We start from the raw sequence: 19,764 nt of genomic DNA, 5'->3' as shown, positions 1-19,764 counted from the left end.
CATGGACAAGCCTTTGCTCTTTAGTATAGCTCTAGTTAACCTCACTCTGTCAGCAACTTTCTTGATTCCTACAGAGACACACCTGTGTGTGAAGCTACGGGCACAGAGAGCCTTATTCCTGCTGTGCAGCGCTGAGTCTGGGCGGCTAAGCAACAGCTTGGGAATGCAGCCTGGGGCGCTTCCCTTCCCTCTGACAGAGCTCTCCTTCGGGCCCTAAGCCCTCTGCAAGGAGGCATGGATCATAGGTGCAAAGGGAAGGGAAGAGCGGAGCTGAGGCCAGAAAGGCGCCCGCCAGTCACGTCTCCCCCACTTCCGCCGTCTGTTCCTTCCCCTGCGCGAAAGCTAGAAGCTGGGAAGGGTTTGGCGAGGCTCGCCCAGGCAGAGCAGCCTCTTGGCCGGGGCTCTGCGATATCGCGCCTGGACGCAGATCTGGAGCTCCGCCGGAGTGGAAGCTCATTCGGTCCTTCCCAATACAGGCTTGCAAGCACCCGACGGCGGCCTGACTCTATTCTCCCGCGTGCTGGGAGTGGGCTTCCAATCCTGGGCACAGAGCACTGCCTGGAACTCTCTGCTCAGGGGCTGGTTCCCCTGCGCTGGGACTGTGCTAGGGAGCCCAAAGGCACAGGGGAAGGCCCCAAACCACATGCACACGACTCTGCTCTGGAGCTGAGCTCCAGGGAAGCCCAGTCTGGCAGGCGTTTTCTGGGCACAAAGGGAGGAACACTCTGGCTGTGGAGCTCCCTCCCCAAGCAGGGGCACTAGGACCCTGATTCCCTCCGTTTAGCGCTGAGTCTGTGTTGCCAAGCAACAGCTTGGGAACGCAGCCTGGGGCACTTCCCTTCCCTCCGACACAGCTCTCCTTGCGGTAGGCCTTGGTAGTTTGCATACAATAGGGCAATAAGCCCTCTGCAAGTTGGCCTGGCTTCTAGGTCCAAAGGGCAGGCCAGAGCGGAGCTGAGACTGTCAGGCTCCAGACACATCTCCCATACTCCTACATCCTGCTCCTACCCGGGCGTGAACGCTAGAAGCTGGGAAGGTACGGAGAGCGCGGCAGGGGCGGGGCGAACGCGGGCAGCGCGGGGCGGGGGTCGGCTCCTGGCAGGGGTGGGGGCGGGCTTCCCAGTTGTGCTCTGGGAGGTGGACACTGAGGCTGAAAACGCGCCGGGAGCGCACCCGGGAAGGGGTAAACTCGGGCTGCGCGGGTCGAGATTCCGATGGCTTTGGGTGGGGGTCGGTCCCAGTTGTGCTCCTGGGGGTCGCCACTGCGGCTGGGAACGCGCCGGAAGCGCGGCAGGGGCGGGGCTAACCCTGGCGGCACGGGGCGGGGGTCCGATCGTGGCGGGGATGGGGAGGGGTTCCCAGTTGTGCTCTCGGGGGTCGCAACTGCGGCTGGGAACGCCCATTTCGTCCGCTCCTGGGTCCCCAAGGATCGCCATCCCGTGGGTGCAGTGGAGGGCTGCGGACCACAGGTAAGCAGGGAACCAAGTATTCCACCGTCTGTTGGCACATTCTCGGAGCTCACCAACCTGGCGGTCGCAGAAAGGCCTTGCCTTTGGGGTCAAGGCCTTTACCGCTCCACCCCTTTGCTGAGAAATCTCAGAGTCACGCGGTTTTTCCAAGCAGCCTAGTGTCCGCTGGAAGTCCAAGGGACAGAACCCTGAACTCTGGCCGGCTGGCCCAGCCCTGCTTCTGGCACTTTGTAGGCCAGCGGGCCCTGGAGCACCTGCTGGGATGGGAAAGGGAAGGGTCCACGGATTGCACCCTAGAAACTTAGTAGGGTGCATGGATTTCAAACCCTGGTGGCCGCCCAGGCAGCAAAGAAGGGGGGAGGGCACCTTGCTGCCCTTTCATGGCAGAATCTGTGGTTGTCCAGCTGCGTGGGCCTTTTCATGAGGACCCTGTGCAATAAAAGTTTGGTGTTTTGGAACTGAATAATTAGAACGTGTAAAAACTTTAAATTATGTGGTGGTGTAATTAAAAAACAAAACAAAACCAAACCAAGCTCCAAGTGTTTTGCAAATGGAGGTTTAAATATTGAAGGCCTGTTTTCCTTGCACTGTGGCATTCTATCAAGGAGTGCGCGGGATTTTTTTTTTTTTTTTTTTAAGAAAAGTGTTTGAAGTGAGGGAAACCGGAAACCCAGAGGTGCCCCTGTAGTTTGGGGAAGGCCTTAGGAGGTCACTTGGAAATGCTGCTGGCTGTGGGGGAGGGGGACAGATGGGCTGTGCAGGCTTGTCCTTTGCATGCATGTTCTTGTGTGTGGAAACCCAGCTTGGAGCCATCTACTAATGTGTAAGAATTTCTCAGACAAACCTTGAGCTAAGCAATGCATTTTTTCCTAAGGAAATGTTTGTCTTAAGCGATGTAAATATCCTATGTATTTCCGCTAGACTCTGGCTTCAGGTCGGTTCCCCCAAAAGGCTCAGAAGCGATTTGAACAAAACAGTATTTTTTCCTCCTAGCTTGTTCTCCTTATCTATGTTAAGGAAATGATATATTTGCCTGGAATACTGCCTTTCTTCAAGATTCATGTCAATCAAGTTTTGGCCCGGGATGACTCACCTGCTGCCAATATTATCTCAATGCATGTCATGTGGGAAGGGCCTGGTGCCATTCCCTGAGACAGTGCCTTTCTTTCCTTAGCTGACTGCTAGTGCCTGTAGAATATCTGGCTAAAGACCAGCAGGGGGTACTCTTACTACCCCCCCCACCCCGCCTGGAGTCTAAGTCAGCAGCTTTCTCTATCTCTTTAATACTTTAATAACACTTGATGACACAAAAGCTCTGAGCAATCAAATCTTATCGAATCTTCATTTCAGATTGAAGATGCATTCCATGGTATTGCCATCTTAAGTCTTTCCATCGTTATGGAATATCTGTCCATGTATTCAGGATAGTTTTCAGCCAGGGTGTATAATTTCCAGTGTGCCAGTCTTGTCATCCTCGTTACATCCATGGCAAAGTGTTTTATTTATGTTGATATTATTGAAAGGGAATTTTTTTTAAATTCCTTTTCAGATTATTATCTGCTAATGTATACAGATAAAACTGTGTAATCATTCCTTTTTATCAGTTTGGACATCTTGATAGTTGTCTTTAATTTCTTTTCTTTCTGATAATTTAAGATTATCCTGGGACATATATGTAATGCCTCACCCCTAAATTCAGACATGTGTTAAAAGAACTTCGGTCCTTTTATTTATTTATTTATTTATTTATTTATTCTTTAACATTGAAATCGTTTTGACTATGCTGGGTGTTTGTGGCTAGATGGAAGAAGCTAGGACCTCTAGACTGCAGTCTCTCATCTCTTGCTGACCTCTTGTTGACATCTGCAGAAACCTGGTAGGTGGGAGCTTGTTAGTTCCTTGTTCCTTATCAGAACCTCCTGTGGTAAGTGTTTTCTCTTCTCTGTTGCCTGGTAAGGGTGGGTGGTCATGGGCATCCCAAAGTTGGCTAGAAGTCAATTATTTAGGTAGGCTTGTGCATAGATATGGGAGAAGGCAATGGCACCCCACTCCTGGAAAATCCCAATGATGGAGGAGCCTGGTAGGCTGCAGTCCATGGGGTGGCTAAGAGTCGGACACCACTGAGCGACTTCATTTTCACGTTTCACTTTCATGCATAGGAGGAGGAAATGGCAACCCACTCCAGTGTTCTTGCCTAGAGAAGCCCAGGGACTGCGGGGCCTGGTGGGCTGCCATCTATGGCGTGGCACAGGGTCAGCCTCAACTGAACCACTTAGCAGCTGCAGCAGCAGCAGCAGCAGTGCATAGATATCAAAGGGGATGAGAACAGTCAGGTAGGATCACATGTGTCACTGTGAAACAATACTTCTCCTCTTAGCCAAAGTTAACAAAAGTTTTCTGTTCTAGGTCAACCTAGAAGAGATCACTTAAGAGGTAAAGAAACTTAAACTCCATTAGCAAACGCAGTTCAACATCTCAAGAAAACTTGTGCTAGGCACAAAACTCTTTTCTGGGGGCCTACTTTCCCTGCAACCTCCTTATCCCATTCTGTACCCATTCCTTTGCTTCTCCCGTCCTGAAACTACCACCTGTAAGACAGAATTACTTCGTTTTTATTCTTAAAGTGTGATTGCATTTCATACCTTCTTGTAATAACAAGTCATACATTTCCCTTCAGCAACCAAGAACTGACTCTTATATTGCATTCAATAGATTGGTGAAGATACCTATCAGTGATAATAGCGCCCACCCTGCTTCATGCAAGAACAGAACAAAACAAAAGAAAACAAAAAAATTGCTTTCTTACATTTAATATGTAAGGATGGTGCCAGTCACTATTCATGCAGAGTCAAAAATCTCTTTTGTTTCTGTGTAAAAGGGAGGTTCTTTCAAGTCGTGAGTGTTTCAGAACTTTCATTTCTTTGGAAATGACCTAGCTATTCAATACACTGGCGTCACTTAGTTTAGCACAAGGATAGAAACTCGGGGAACCAAAACACCTGGAGAAACGTTTGTCAGTTCAGTTCAGTTCAGTTGCTCAGTCGTGTCTGCCTCTTTGGGACCCCGTGGCCTGCAGGACGCCAGGCTTCCGTGTCCGTCACCAACTCCAGGGGCTTGCTCAAACTCATGTCCATCGAGTCAGTGATGCCATCCAACCATCTTATCCTCTGTCGTCCCCTTCTCCTCTGCCTTCAATCAAGACTATGAGAGGCAGATATTTTAGAGTATAATTATTGTTAAGGGTTTGTCTAAAAGCTCATATCCCATTTACATTTTTTACTTTTGTTGTTGTCGTTTCCAGGTACTTTCTTGCTGACGAACGAGCTTGTGACGGGTATAACAATAGAGCAATTTTTACCTCAAAAGAAACCTAGGCACTATGAACAGGTTGTGCTTAATGTTGTTGACTCTTAGACATGTCTAGAGTGGAGGAGCAAAACCAAAAACACTAGCTATTTCCTATTGACTAGTTCCCAGCTCACGGGACTCTGACTTCCATTTAGGTCAATGTTTTCTTGTATTCCCAGGAGTTTGATTTGGAAGGGCTGCCTTGTCTTGAGACCATTGAAATCAGAACTCAGAACTTGAGCAATATTATCAAAAACCACAAGGCTCACACTGACCCATACCTAAATCCAGAGAGACAGACAAGACATCTTCCAGTTTTCCGCCTGAGATTTAAAATATTTCTTTGAGCCGGTCTTCTGGGGAGTGGGGAGGGGGGTGGGGCTGGCAGCGAGGCAGGCTTGGGTAACAAGCTAATTGTTGGTCATTGCATAGGCAAAGAACCAGGTTTCCGGGTTCCAAGGAAAAAAGTTTCCTTGGTAACCAACTTTGTCTGGTTCTATAGAATATCATGGCCCTCCTAGGTCAGGCCATCTTGCCTTTCTGTAGTCTTCGTTCGATCCCTAAATCATAGACAGCTTGGATTGTCTCTGTGGGGTGGATGTATTGTCCTCGTGTTTGACCTGGCGGCAGTAGCGAGGTCCGAGAGCCTCTGCTGGAACCGGGCGTGGGGGCGTGGGGGCGGGGCTCCCCGGGAGCCCCCGGTGAAGGTGGGCAGCGCGCCAGGGGCGGGGCGAACCCGGGCGGCGCGGGTCGGGAATCGGGTCGTGGCGGGGGTGGGGGGCGGTCCCAGTTGTGCTCTCGGGGGTCCCCACTGCGGCTGGGAAAGCACCGGGAGCGCGGAGCGGGGGTCGGCTCCTGGCGGGGGTGGGGGAGGCCTTCCCAGTTGTGCTCTCGGAGGTGGCCACTGCGGCTGGAAACGCGCCGGGAGCGCGCCCGGGGCGGGGTAAACCCGGGCTGCGCGGGTCGAGATTCCGATGGCTGTGGGTGGGGGATCGGTCCCAGTTGTGCTCCCGGGGGTGGCCACTGCTGCTGGGAACCCGCCGGAAGCGCGGCAGTGGCGGGGAGAACCCTGGCGGCGCGGGGAGAGGGGTGGGGTCCGGTCGCGGCGGGGGTCGGCTCCTGGCGGGGGTGGGGGAGGGCTTCCCACTTGTGCTCTCGGGGTCGCCATTGCGGCTGGGCACGCCCATTTCGTGCGCTCCTGGGTCCCCAAGGATGGGCATCCAGTGGGCGCAGCGGACGGGTGCGGACCACAGGTCAGGGCACTGGGACTGCGTGGAGCAGGGAACCACGTATTCCGCCCTCTGTTGGCACATTCTCGGAGCTCCCCCACCTGGCGGTCGCAGAAAGGCCTCGCCTTTGGGGTCAAGGCCTTTACCGCTCCACCCCTCTGCTGAAAAATCTCCGAGTCTGCGCGGTTTTCCCAAGCAGCCTAGTGTCCGCTGGAAGTCCAAGGGACAGAACCCTGAACTCTGGCCGGCTGGCCCAGCCCTGCTTCCGGCACTTTGCAGGCCAGCGGGCCCTGGAGCACCTGCTGGGATGGGAAAGGGAAGGGTCCACGAATTGCACCCTAGAAACTTAGTAGGGTGCATGGATTTCAAACCCTGGTGGCCGCCCAGGCAGCAAAGAAGGGGGGAGGGCACCTTGCTGCCCTTTCATGGCAGAATCTGTGGCTGTCCTGCTGCGTGGGCCTTTTCATGGGGACCTTGTGCAATAAAAGTTTGGTGTTTTGGAACTGAATAACTAGAACGTGTAAAAAGTTTAAATTATGTGGTGGTGTAATTCAACACAAAACCAAACCAAACCCAGCTCCAAGTGTTTGGCACAGGGAGGTTTAAATATTGAAGGCCTGTTTTCCTTCCGCTCTCGCATTCTATCAAGAAGTGTGCGGGATTTTTTTTTTTTTTTAATGAAAAGTGTTCGAAGTGAGGGAAACAGGAAACCCAGAGGTGCCCCTGTAGTTTGGGGAAAGCCTTAGGAGGTCACTTGGAAATGCTGCTGGCTGTGGGGGAGGGGGGCCGATGGGCTGTGCAGGCTTGTCCTTCGCATGCATGTTCTTGTGTGTGGAAACCCAACTCGGAGCCATCTCCTGATGTGTACGCATTTCGCAGACAAACCTTGAGCTAAGCAATGCATTTTTTCCTAAGGAAATGTTTGTCTTAAGCGATGTAAATATCCTATGGATTTCCGCTCGATTCTGGCTTCAGGTCGGTTCCCCCAAAAGGCTCAGAAGCGACTTGAACAAAACAGTATGTTTTCCTCGTACCTTGTTCTCCTCATCTATGTTAAGGAAATGCTATATTTGCCTGGAATACTGCCTTTCTTCAAGATTCATGTCAATCAGTTTTTGGCCCCGGATGACTCACCTGCTGCCAATGTGACCTCAAGGCATGTCGTGGGGGAGGGGCCTGGTGCCATTCCCTGAGACAGTGCCTTTCTTTCCTTAGCTGACTGCTAGTGCCTGTAGAATATCTGGCTAGAGGCCAGCAGGGCGTACACCCCGCCTCAAGTCTAAGTCAGCAGCTTTCTCTATCTCTTTCATACTTTAATAACAGTTGATGGCACAAAAGCTCTGAGCGATCAAATCATATCGAATCTTCATTTCAGATTGAAGATGCATTCCATGGGATTGCCATCCTAAGTCTTTCCATCGTTATGGAATATCTGTCCATGTATTCAGGACAGTTTTCAGCCAGGGTGTATAACTTCCAGCGTGCCAGTCTTGTCATCGTCAGTACATCCATGGCAAAGTGTTGTATTCATGTTGACATTATTGAAAGGGAATTTTTTAAATTTCCTTTTCAGATTATTATCTGCTAATGTATACAGATAAAACTGTGTAATCATTCGTTTTTATCAGTTTGGACAGCTTGAGAGTTGTCTTTAATTTCTTTCCTTTCTTATACTTGAAGATTTTCCGGGCACATACATGTACTGCCTCACCCCTAATCTCAGTCATGTGTGCAAAGAACTTCTGTCCTTTTATTTGTTTATTTATTTGTTGCAACATTGAATTCGTTTGGACTATGCTGGGTCTCTGCTGCAAGATGGAAGTCGCTAGGACCTCTGGACTGCAGTCTGCCATCTCTTACTGACCTCTTGTTGACCTCTGCAGAATCCTGGTTGGTGGGAGCTTGTTAGTTCCTTGTTCCTTTACCAGGACCTCCTGTGGTAAGTGGTTTCTCTTCTCTGTTGCCTGGTAAGGGTGGATGGTCATTGGCATCCCAAAGCTAGCTAGAAGTCAGTGATTTAGGCAGGCTTGCGCATAGATATGGGAGAAGGCAATGGCACCCCACTCCAGTACTCTTGCCTGGAAAATCCCATGGACGGAGGAGCCTGGTAGGCTGCAGTCCATGGGGTCGCTAAGAGTCGGACACCACTGAGCGACTTCACGTTCACTTTTCACTTTCATGCATGGGAGGAGGAAATGGCCACCCACTCCAGTGTTCTTGCCTAGAGAACCCCAGGGACTGCGGGGCCTGGTGGGCTGCCGTCTACGGGGTCGCACAGAGTCGGACACGACTGAAACGACTTAGCAGCAGCGGCGGCGGCGGCGGCAGCAGCAGCAGAAGCAGTGCATCGATATCAAAAGGGTTGCGAACAGTCAGGTAGGATCACATATGTCACCGTGAAACACTACTTCTCCACGTAGCCAAAGCTCACCAAAGATTTCTGTCCTAGGTCAACCTAGAAGAGATCACTTAAGAGGTAAAGAAACTGAAACTCCATTAGCAAAGGCAGTTCAACCTCTCAAGAAAACTTGTGCTAGGCACAGAACTCTTTCCTGGGGGTCCACTTTCCCTACAACCTCCTTATCCCATTCTGTACCCATTCCTTTGCTTCCCCCATCCTGAAACTGCCACCTGGAAGACAGAACTACTTCGTTTTCCTTCCTCAAGTGCCATGGCATTCCACATACCTTCGTGTAATAACAAGTCATGCATTTCCCTTCAGCAACCAAGAACTGACTTTTATATTGGCATTCGATATAGCGCGCCACCCCCCACCAACAAGAACAGAACAGAACAAAACAAAACAATTGCTTTCTTACATTTAACATGTCAGGATGGTGCCAGACACTATTCATGGAGAGTCAAAAATCTCTTTTGTTTCTGTGTAAAAGGGAGGTCCTTTCAAGTCGTGAGTGTTTCAGAACTTTCATTTCTTTGGAAATGACCTAGCTATTCAATACACTGGCGTCACTTAGTTTAGCACAAGGATAGAAACTCGGGGAACCAAAACACCTGGAGAAACGTTTGTCAGTTCAGTTCAGTTCAGTTGCTCAGTCGTGTCTGCCTCTTTGGGACCCCGTGGCCTGCAGGACGCCAGGCTTCCGTGTCCGTCACCAACTCCAGGGGCTTGCTCAAACTCATGTCCATCGAGTCAGTGATGCCATCCAACCATCTTATCCTCTGTCGTCCCCTTCTCCTCTGCCTTCAATCAAGACTATGAGAGGCAGATATTTTAGAGTATAATTATTGTTAAGGGTTTGTCTAAAAGCTCATATCCCATTTACATTTTTTACTTTTGTTGTTGTCGTTTCCAGGTACTTTCTTGCTGACGAACGAGCTTGTGACGGGTATAACAATAGAGCAATTTTTACCTCAAAAGAAACCTAGGCACTATGAACAGGTTGTGCTTAATGTTGTTGACTCTTAGACATGTCTAGAGTGGAGGAGCAAAACCAAAAACACTAGCTATTTCCTATTGACTAGTTCCCAGCTCACGGGACTCTGACTTCCATTTAGGTCAATGTTTTCTTGTATTCCCAGGAGTTTGATTTGGAAGGGCTGCCTTGTCTTGAGACCATTGAAATCAGAACTCAGAACTTGAGCAATATTATCAAAAACCACAAGGCTCACACTGACCCATACCTAAATCCAGAGAGACAGACAAGACATCTTCCAGTTTTCCGCCTGAGATTTAAAATATTTCTTTGAGCCGGTCTTCTGGGGAGTGGGGAGGGGGGTGGGGCTGGCAGCGAGGCAGGCTTGGGTAACAAGCTAATTGTTGGTCATTGCATAGGCAAAGAACCAGGTTTCCGGGTTCCAAGGAAAAAAGTTTCCTTGGTAACCAACTTTGTCTGGTTCTATAGAATATCATGGCCCTCCTAGGTCAGGCCATCTTGCCTTTCTGTAGTCCTCGTTTGATCCCTAAATCATAGACAGCTTGGATTGTCTCTGTGGGGTGGATGTATTGTCCTCGTGTTTGACCTGGCGGCAGTAGCGAGGTCCGAGAGCCTCTGCTGGAACCGGGCGTGGGGGCGTGGGGGCGGGGCTCCCAGGGAGCCCCCGGTGAAGGTGGGCAGCGCGCCAGGGGCGGGGCGAACCCGGGCGGCGCGGGTCGGGAATCGGGTCGTGGCGGGGGTGGGGGGCGGTCCCAGTTGTGCTCTCGGGGGTCCCCACTGCGGCTGGGAAAGCACCAGGAGCGCGGCAGGGGCGGGGCGAACCCGGGCGGCGCGGGGCGGGGGTCGGCTCCTGGCGGGGGTTGGGGAGGCCTTCCCAGTTGTGCTCTCGGAGGTGGCCACTGCGGCTGGAAACGCGCAGGGAGCGCACCCGGGGCGGGGTAAACCCGGGCTGCGCGGGTCGAGATTCCGATGGCTGTGGGTGGCGGGTCGTTCCCAATTGTGCTCCCGGGGGTCGCCACTACTGCTGGGAACCCGCCGGAAGCGCGGCAAGGGCCGGGAGAACCCTGGCGGCGCGGGGAGAGGGGTGGCGTCCGGTCGCGGAGGGGGTCGGCTCCTGGCAGGGGTGGGGGAGGGCTTCCCACTTGTGCTCTCGGGGTCGCCATTGCGGCTGGGCACGCCCATTTCGTGTGCTCCTGGGTCCCCAAGGATGGGCATCCAGTGGGCGCAGTGGACGGGTGCGGACCACAGGTCAGGGCACTGGGACTGCGTGGAGCAAGGAACCACGTATTCCGCCCTCTGTTGGCACATTCTCGGAGCTCCCCCACCTGGCGGTCGCAGAAAGGCCTCGCCTTTGGGGTCAAGGCCTTTACCGCTCCACCCCTCTGCTGAAAAATCTCCGAGTCTGCGCGGTTTTCCCAAGCAGCCTAGTGTCCGCTGGAAGTCCAAGGGACAGAACCCTGAACTCTGGCCGGCTGGCCCAGCCCTGCTTCCGGCACTTTGCAGGCCAGCGGGCCCTGGAGCACCTGCTGGGATGGGAAAGGGAAGGGTCCACGAATTGCACCCTAGAAACTTAGTAGGGTGCATGGATTTCAAACCCTGGTGGCCGCCCAGGCAGCAAAGAAGGGGGGAGGGCACCTTGCTGCCCTTTCATGGCAGAATCTGTGGCTGTCCTGCTGCGTGGGCCTTTTCATGGGGACCTTGTGCAATAAAAGTTTGGTGTTTTGGAACTGAATAATTAGAACGTGTAAAAAGTTTAAATTATGTGGTGGTGTAATTCAACACAAAACAAAACCAAACCAAGCTCCAAGTGTTTGGCACAGGGAGGTTTAAATATTGAAGGCCCGTTTTCCTTCCACTGTGGCATTCTTTCAAGAAGTGTGCGGGTTTTGTTTTGTTTTATATTTTTTTAAGAAAAGTGTTCGAAGTGAGGGAAACAGGAAACCCAGAGGTGCCCCTGTAGTTTGGGGAAAGCCTTAGGAGGTCACTTGGAAATGCTGCTGGCTGTGGGGGAGGGGGGCAGATGGGCTGTGCAGGCTTGTCCTTTGCATGCATGTTCTTGTGTGTGGAAACCCAGCTTGGCGTCATCTCCTGATGTGTAAGCATTTCGCAGACAAACCTTGAGCTAAGCAATGCATTTTTTCCTAAGGAAATGATTGTCTCAAGCGATGTAAATATCCTATGTTTTGTGCTAGACTCTGGCTTCAGGTCGGTTCCCCCAAAAGGCTCAGAAGCGACTTGAACAAAACAGTATGTTTTCCTCGTACCTTGTTCTCCTCATCTATGTTAAGGAAATGCTATATTTGCCTGGAATACTGCCTTTCTTCAAGATTCATGTCAATCAGTTTTTGGCTGCGGATGAGTCACCTGCTGCCAATGTTATCTCAAGGCATGTCATGGGGGAGCGGCCTGTTGCCATTCCCTGAGACAGTGCCTTTCTTTCCTTAGCTGACTGCTAGTGCCTGTAGAATATCTGGCTAGAGCCCAGCAGGGCGTACACCCCGCCTCAAGTCTAAGTCAGCAGCTTTCTCTATCTCTTTCATACTTTAATAACAGTTGATGGCACAAAAGCTCTGAGCGATCAAATCATATCGAATCTTCATTTCAGATTGAAGATTCATTCCATGGTGTTGCCATCTTGTCTTTCCATCATTATGGAATATCTGTCCATGTATTCAGGATATTTTTCAGCCAGGGTGTATAATTTCCAGTGTGCCAGTCTTTTCATCCTCGTTACATCCATGGCAAAGTATTTTATTCATGTTGACATTATTGAAAGAGAATTTTTTTAATTCCTTTTCAGAGCATTTTCGGCTAATGTATAAAGATAAAACTCTGTAATCATTCGTTTTTATCAGTTTGGACAGCTTGATTGTTGTCTTTAATTTCTTTACTTTCTCATACTTTAAGATTTTCCAGGCACATACATGTACTGCCTCACCCCTAATCTCAGTCATGTGTTCAAAGAACTTCTGTCCTTTTATTTATTTATTTATTTATTTTTATAACATTGAAATAATTTTAACTATGCTGTGTTTTGTTGCTAGATGGAAGTTGCTAGACCTCTGGACTGCAGTCTCTCCCATTTCTTGCTGACCTCTTGCTGACCTGTGCAGAATCCTTGTTGGTGGGAGCTTGTTAATTCCTTGTTCCTTACCAGGACCTCCTGTGGTAAGGTGACTCCTGCAGGTGTTTTCTCTTCTATTTTGCCTGGAAGGTTGGGTGGTCACTTGTTCAGTTAACAGAGTGTCTTTTGGTTCTCTGGAATAAGGTCCTTCACACAGTCAATGTATAAAATCTTAAAAGTCAATATTTGAAATAATGTATATTCCTAATTTGGTAAGTTGGCTTTTTTGTTGTGTGTTACAACTCATCACCAGACCAAAATCATGGAGACCTTTTGTTGTTTTCTCAAATTGTATAGTTTTTTAAATGGAATTCCGGTGTTAGTTGCAAAGTTTGTGCTTCTGTTCATTTCATTTTTTTTTAATAAACAGTTATTTATTTCTAGTTCATTGATCACTGCTTTACAATATCGGTTTGATTTGTCATACATCCACGCGAACAAACCATAGACGTACTTGTGTCCCCTCGCTCTGGAAACTCCCTCCCACATCCCATCCATCCCCACCTCTCTAGGTTATTACAGAGCCCCAGTTTGAGTTCCCTGAGTCCTAACAGCAAATCCCACTGGTTGTCTACTTACAAATGTTGGTGTACATGCATCCATGTTGCTCTCTCCATTCCCCACCCTGGTCCGTAAGTCTGTCCTCTATGTCTGCATCTCCGGTGCTGCTATGTGAACAGATTCGTCAGACCCATCCTTCTCGATTCCATGTTTTCCTCTTTCTGACTGACTTTCCTGTTTAATATGCTCTCGGTTCATCCCCTTCCTTAGAATGGACTCAAATATGTTCCTTTTTATGGCTGCATTCCATCCAGGCTCTGACTGTTCCTTAGCCGTGTTTTGAGGAGGGTCATGGAGCCATTGTGCTCCATTTCAGTTTGGGCTTCCAGTCTGAGTGCTCACAGCAGAGCTGTTTGTGGGTGAGCCCTCTGAGGTCTGTGAGCATGGGGCTGCCCGCTCTTCCCTGGTGGGAGCTCTGTCTCCTCAGGACCCTCAGGACTCGGGCTCCAGGTTTATGGGGCTGCATCCCAGCTGAGAGGAGAGGGGTTGCCTCAGTGCCCGCCAGCAGGGAGACGCTGCAAGAGGGGAAAATGAGGATGAAGTAGATGTTTCCTGTGTCCAGCTGAGCGCTGACCGGAGGTCCATCTCAGAGCACGCGGGGGGTGGGGGGGGGGTGGGGAGAGCTCCATGTACAAATGGCAGGTTTTCAGTTCGATTTCTGTTCTATGGCCTAGAGGATGACCTTCACAGATGTTCTTCTGAGTAGTTGGCCAGTTTTCCTGTCCCTGTTTCTTCAGAAGAGTGTCCTTTCCTCTTGGCTCATTCCTGGTTTGATTTTCATGAACTGACCACGTCCATGTGGGTTCACTCCTGGGCTCTCTCTTCTTTCCTGGAGTCCCTGTGTCTGTGTTCCTGCCAGTTCCTCACTGTGGTGGTTACTACAGGGCCGTGCTGTAGTTTGAAGTCGGAGAGGAAGATATCTCCAGCAGTGATCTTCTTTCTCAGAGTCTTCTTGGCCCTTTAAGGTCCTGTTCAATATTAGCAGCCTACTAGTAGGAGTATTTCTGTTTCTGTGAAAAGGCCATTGAATATCATTTTGTGATGGCAGTCAGTGTATTTGTTGATGGCTTTGTTTGAAATGGGCATTTGAATTCCTCTTGTTCCAGTGTTTGAGCGTGGTGTCGTTTTCTGTTTATTTGTGTTTTCTTTGGTTTCTTTATCAGTGCTTTCTAGTTTTCTGACTACTGGTCTTTTATGTCCTTGATTAAGTTTGTTGCTAGATGTTTTATTCTTTTGGGTGCAATTATAAGTGAGATTTTCTTAATGTTTGTTTCTGTTTGTTATTAGTTTATAGAAACGCAAGTGATTTTTATATATTGATTGGGATTGTAAGTTGTAGTAGTTTCTATGATTGTAAATTGATCGAAAATTATTCAACTTTACTGAATGTAGTCTAACAACTTTTTGTGAAGTTATGGGGAACATTTTATTTGCAAAATCTGTTTGTTCTGCAGACCCAAGGCACAGTGGTTACTAATAGAGTTCCCACAGTACTTCTTCATTCCATGTGGACTCCTACAAGGACAGTGGAGCATCACAGCTTCCCTTGAACTTCGCCTAAGTCTGAACTCTATAGAAAATTTTCTGCCTGTCTAATTCGATTTTCTTTTATGGTATCGACTTGTTTGTTTTGAAACATAATTTCCTTTCTGGGTAAAATGTACAGAAAACTCCTATCAAAGGGAAAAAGTGCTCGCATTTGCCACATCATCTAAATCACTCTATGTGTTTTATCCAAAGTGGGTGCATTCTCCTGCAGAACCTCCACATAATCTCCAAAATCAGGACATCATTTGGTTTCTGCACTAATTATAGTGCAGTATCCACAGCCCCACTTCCCTTTCAGCAATTGTTCAATTGTATGAATATATCTTTTCTTCCCACCCCCCCACCCCCGCTTTTTTTTTTTTTTAGGAATGCTATGGAGATGTACGTTGATTTGGACAAACTTGATGGACTTAGAGCAGACAGTGAATATGGGATCTGTGTGGCCTTTTCTATATGGATATTTTTCGCTAAAGATGGTTTTAATGTTTATTCATGTTATAAAATGTGTGAATCCTGCATTCTTTTTTTTTCTCAACAGTAATTAAAAATAAATAACATGCCATTTACCATTTAGCTATTTGTAAGCATACAGTGTTGTAGTATGAACTCCCTTTCCTTGTTTTGCACACCGGTTTATTATGTGTACCTTCGTGCGTGCTTTGAAGAAACTCAGGAAACTGAGTCAGTGACTGAAATGGCCCAAGATATCACCTTAGATACCATCTTCATCTAAAACCAAATCAGGGGCTTCCTGGTGGTCCAGTAGCTAAGACTGGACACTCCCAAAGAAGGTGACTCAGGTTCAATCCCTTTTCCGAGAACTAGATCTCCCATGCCACAACGCAGAGTTGCATCCTTTACCTAAATATCTGGCTGGCTTCAATGAAGGTCGATCTGGTGCAGCCAAATACAAAAAAAAAAAATCAATATTAATAAAAATAAAACCAAAGGAAAGGAAGGATATGGTCGTTCTACAGATTTACATCTTAGGTTTTCCTATTGATTTAAAAAAAAAAAGAGTTTCACAAGACTGTCATCCTTCTATCTGGTATATGCTGAGGATTCCTTTGAAATGAGATTTCTCTTGTAAATGTGACTCACAGAAGAGCCATCTTGAACTTGGGTGTGAGAGATGAGCATGTGTCCTCTTAAAAAAAAGAAAGTTAATTAGATCCAACTAATTCTTATGCTGAAGTGGTATATTTTGGGGTAGCATTTGCTTCCCTTCACTTTGGATGTATCCCAATTTGCTTACACAGTCATCGCCCGAAGACATCCTGATATTTGAAAGTCTTTAGCTGTTAGAAGTAGAGCTGTGTGTAATTGTGTGATACTTTTTGTCTGGACACTTTTTCAAAGCTGTTTAGTAAGTGCTAGGCGTGTAGTGTTCAGGTCACAGGTGAGCCTTGTTTAGCTGTGGAAAAATCCAGCTAAGTTTCTCTGGCACGTGGGATCTTCCTGGGTAAGGGATTGAACTTGAGTGTCTTGCATCGTCACGCAGATTCTTTACCACTGAGCCACCAGAGAAGCCCCGCGCCCCCTCCCCCATTTTTGAGCTTACTGGATCTAATAGGTGTGCAGTGCTACTTCACTGCTGTTTTACCTTGTAATTTCCTAATGACATATGATTTTGAGTATTTTTGATATGCTGATTTACTATCTGTATCTTTCATTTGACCAGGAGTTCAGATTTACACACTTTTAATGATGTTGTTTGTTCCAGATATTTTGGTATATTTGGAGTACGATCCTTTATCATATATGTATTTTGTCAGTACATTTTTCTGTGGCTTGCATTTAAGTTGTGTGAATAAGGTTTTTCACAGTTTAAATTTATAATTTTTTAAAGTTCATGTTATAATTTTTATGTCCGTTTTTGGATAGACTTTAGTGTGTTTTTTTTTTAATTAAATTTCATAAACAGAACTAAGGTACTGTAGATACAGTTTTAAGCAAAGCTGAGGTACCATAGATACAATTTTGCCTTTTGTCTGTTGAGACGTTTGAGTGAGGTTGGTATACATTGTAAAATTATATCTACATTCATTTGACTGGATATGACTTCCAATTATTTGTATAATCGGTTTTGGAGATGTCATGAGAAGTCAGTTTCCCCAAGGGAAACTGGGCGGGTTCTCTGAAACATGAACTGTCTTGGATCCCTGGGAATTACTTTCTGTTTTTCTGGCTTTGGACTTGACTTGTTTGGATATGTCATACTAGTGGAATCACAGAACGTTTCTCCTATTTTGGTCTGGTTTATTTCACTTAATATAATGACCATAAGGTTCGTCCACATTGTGGCATTGTCAGAATTACCGACTTTGAAGAGCCGAATCAGATTCCAATGTGTGTCTACCACAGTTTGTTTATGGAACTGGCTGTCCATGGACACTTAGATTGCCTCTGTTTGTTGGCCAGTGTGAATCACGCTGTTGTGACTATGACTGCAGAAATATGCATTTTTTTCAGCCCCCTTTTCCAAACCTTTTGGGTACATAGCATGAATTAGAATTGAAATATCTGTTTGTTCCATGTGTTAGTTTTGGAGTAATTTCTGTAGTGTCTTGCGCAGTGGCAGAACCATTTCAGTTTATCTTTTTGTATGGTAGAATACTGTTCAAGCTTTTGAATATACCCTGTGATGCATATTCATTCACCCACCGATGGACACTTGAATGGGTTCTACCTTTGGGCTATTGTGAATAAAGTTGCTATGAATATTTGTGTACCAGTTTTTGTTTGAAGTATTAACAACTACATAGTACTACGTATGAAAGAAACCACAAGGACCTACTCTATAGTTTCGGAAACTGTATTGAATATCTTATGATAGCGTATAATGGAACAGAATCTCCAAAGGAATATATGAAAAAGACACAATACCCTGATAATTATTGTGCCAACACTGTGTATTTCTACACACCACTAAAATATTCACATTCGTAAGTATATTTCACTGCTTGGTTGTATAAAAATAGAGAATTCGAACAGAGAAGAAATAAACTTCCTGTCATTGCTCATCATCATTTATGCACTATTACTACCTGTAACACTCGTTGTATAAATAAGTGCTAGACTAGGAACTTACATTCGTGTAAACCAAGAGATGGTGAAGGGGTAAGGAAGTACAACTTACTGAATTCCTTAACGAAGGATTATGGAACTCTATGCACATGAAGTGAATGAAAGTCAAACGGTTTAGTTTAGCCACATTCTTCCTAGAGTGATGAGCTTCCACCCCAGCCAATGTTAGCTCACAATTAAATCCTGCAGTCATCTGGCCTCAGTGTGTGCTTCTTGCCAACCAGAACGCAAAAGTGAGGAAGTCCTGACAAAATCGTTGCTATTTTTCTTTTTTGGATTTGTATTTTATCGCAGGGCTTGGGAAAAAGAGGGCCTAGCCTGTTTTCAGAGTTGCATCCCAAGGCTTGCTCTGGCGTGTTACCTATGTTGACAAACTGCTGATCCTGTTCAACAAAGGACAGTGATCTGCACGTCAGTAACTGTTGCTTGAGCTGGAATAGTAGGCATCCCTTCAAGTGCAGTCCTTCATGCTGAAGCAGGTCTATCTGAAGCAGTAGCATAAGATGAACACATTGATCATATAGACATTGCATCCCATGAATTTGTAAGAATTTTTCAGGTATACCCATCATCATTGGAGGAACCGACTTGTCCCAGTAATAACTGGAGTACCCAGCATAACAACAGTTCCTTGACTAAATAATATGCTTACGGGTACTTCTTCCAGTGTTCTTTCTCCTACTTCGGTCATGAACAGGAGAAGCTGATGGCAGTGGTTCTTGAAATGTGTATCGATTCCTCAGCGGCACATTCAGTAAATACTCTGCCTACCAGTGCAGGAAATGGAAGTGATGTGGGTTTGATCCCTGGGTCGGGAAGATAACAATTCATACACTCGTTTTATGTGAACAAGTTTTATACTCATGAGTGTTTTTCTTCTGTATACAGAATATATAGCTGAACTATAAAGAAAGCTGAGCGCAGAAGAATGGATGCTTTTGAACTGTGGTGTTGGAAAAGACTCTTGAGAGTCCCTTGGGTTGCAAGGAAATCCAACCAGTCCATCCTAAAGGAAATCCGTTCTGGGTGTTCATCGGAAGGAATGATGGTGAAGCTGAAACTCCAGTTTTTGGAGAGCTGACTCATTTGAAAAGACCCTGATGTTGGGAAAGATTGAAGACAGGAGGAGAAGGGGACGACAGCGGATCAGCGACCCAATGGTTACGAGTTTGGGTAAACTCTGGGAGTTGGTGATGGACAGGGAGGTCTGGCGTGCTGCGGTTCAATGGGGGTCGCAAAGAGTCGGACACGACCGAGCGACTGAACTGAACTGAACAGGAAAACAAATGCTGTTCAAGGACACTGAAAGAACCCTGATGTTGAAAAGCAGATCTGTATTGTGAGCAATGCTTAGAAATCCAGGAGTTGACACGTAGTATTACGCCTATCATCCTTGTAGTTCCCTCAGTGAAATATGTTGTGAAAAGCTCTTCATTTGTGGTATAGATTCATGAAGAAGCTAAATAGCATGAATCCTTTACGTTGACAACTGTGAATTTAAATCTCCTGTGAATCCTATGTGACAACCACACATACCAACATGATTTATTAGTATTCTATCAATATTTTTAGTCCTACTGTATTTCAACTAAAAATGTCACTATACAATGGTACATGAAGTCAAGACATAAAATCAGGGCAAATACAAAATATTCCATCCTTTGAGAAACAGAGCGAAAAAATATTGTGCTTTGACTATTGCATTTTTATGTAGTAGATTCTTAAGTATTTTATTCACCACACCCAACTGAATGGTCCACAAATGCTTCAGAGAGGAAAGGATTATTTCTCTTTAATAATGAGGAGTTCAACTGCTCTCAAAGCAAATACCAGACAGTAATCACCATGCAGGACAAAGTTGATTATTCATATTTAGATTACTCATTCGTTAGCTTGCCAAAGGTTCTAGATCTGTTACCACATTATTTTTACATAATATCCACATGTGAAAGTGAAAGTGGCTCAGTGGTGCCTGACTCTGTGACCCCATGGACTATATAGTC

The 19,764-nt window shown here is 46.9% G+C and overlaps 1 long non-coding RNA gene across 3 annotated transcripts; it reads left to right on the top strand.

Moving 5' to 3' along the window:
• Positions 1-833: 833 nt before the first annotated feature.
• Positions 834-19,432, top strand: LOC129652733 (uncharacterized). Of its 3 annotated transcripts, none has more exons than XR_008714716.1 (4): positions 834-1,036; positions 7,930-7,985; positions 12,486-12,609; positions 18,650-19,432. It is a non-coding gene; the product is annotated as an uncharacterized LOC129652733 (long non-coding RNA). The 3 variants fall into 3 exon arrangements; XR_008714718.1 differs by lacking the exon at positions 834-1,036 and adding an exon at positions 8,236-8,422 and having other exon boundaries at positions 7,732-7,985; XR_008714717.1 differs by lacking the exon at positions 7,930-7,985.
• Positions 19,433-19,764: the final 332 nt, after the last annotated feature.

The sequence above is a fragment of the Bubalus kerabau genome, chromosome 5, assembly GCF_029407905.1.
Source record: "Bubalus kerabau isolate K-KA32 ecotype Philippines breed swamp buffalo chromosome 5, PCC_UOA_SB_1v2, whole genome shotgun sequence".
Lineage (NCBI taxonomy): Eukaryota > Metazoa > Chordata > Mammalia > Artiodactyla > Bovidae > Bubalus > Bubalus kerabau.
The sequence above is the reverse complement of the archived record's forward strand: the minus strand, read 5'-3'. Positions and strand labels throughout refer to the sequence as shown.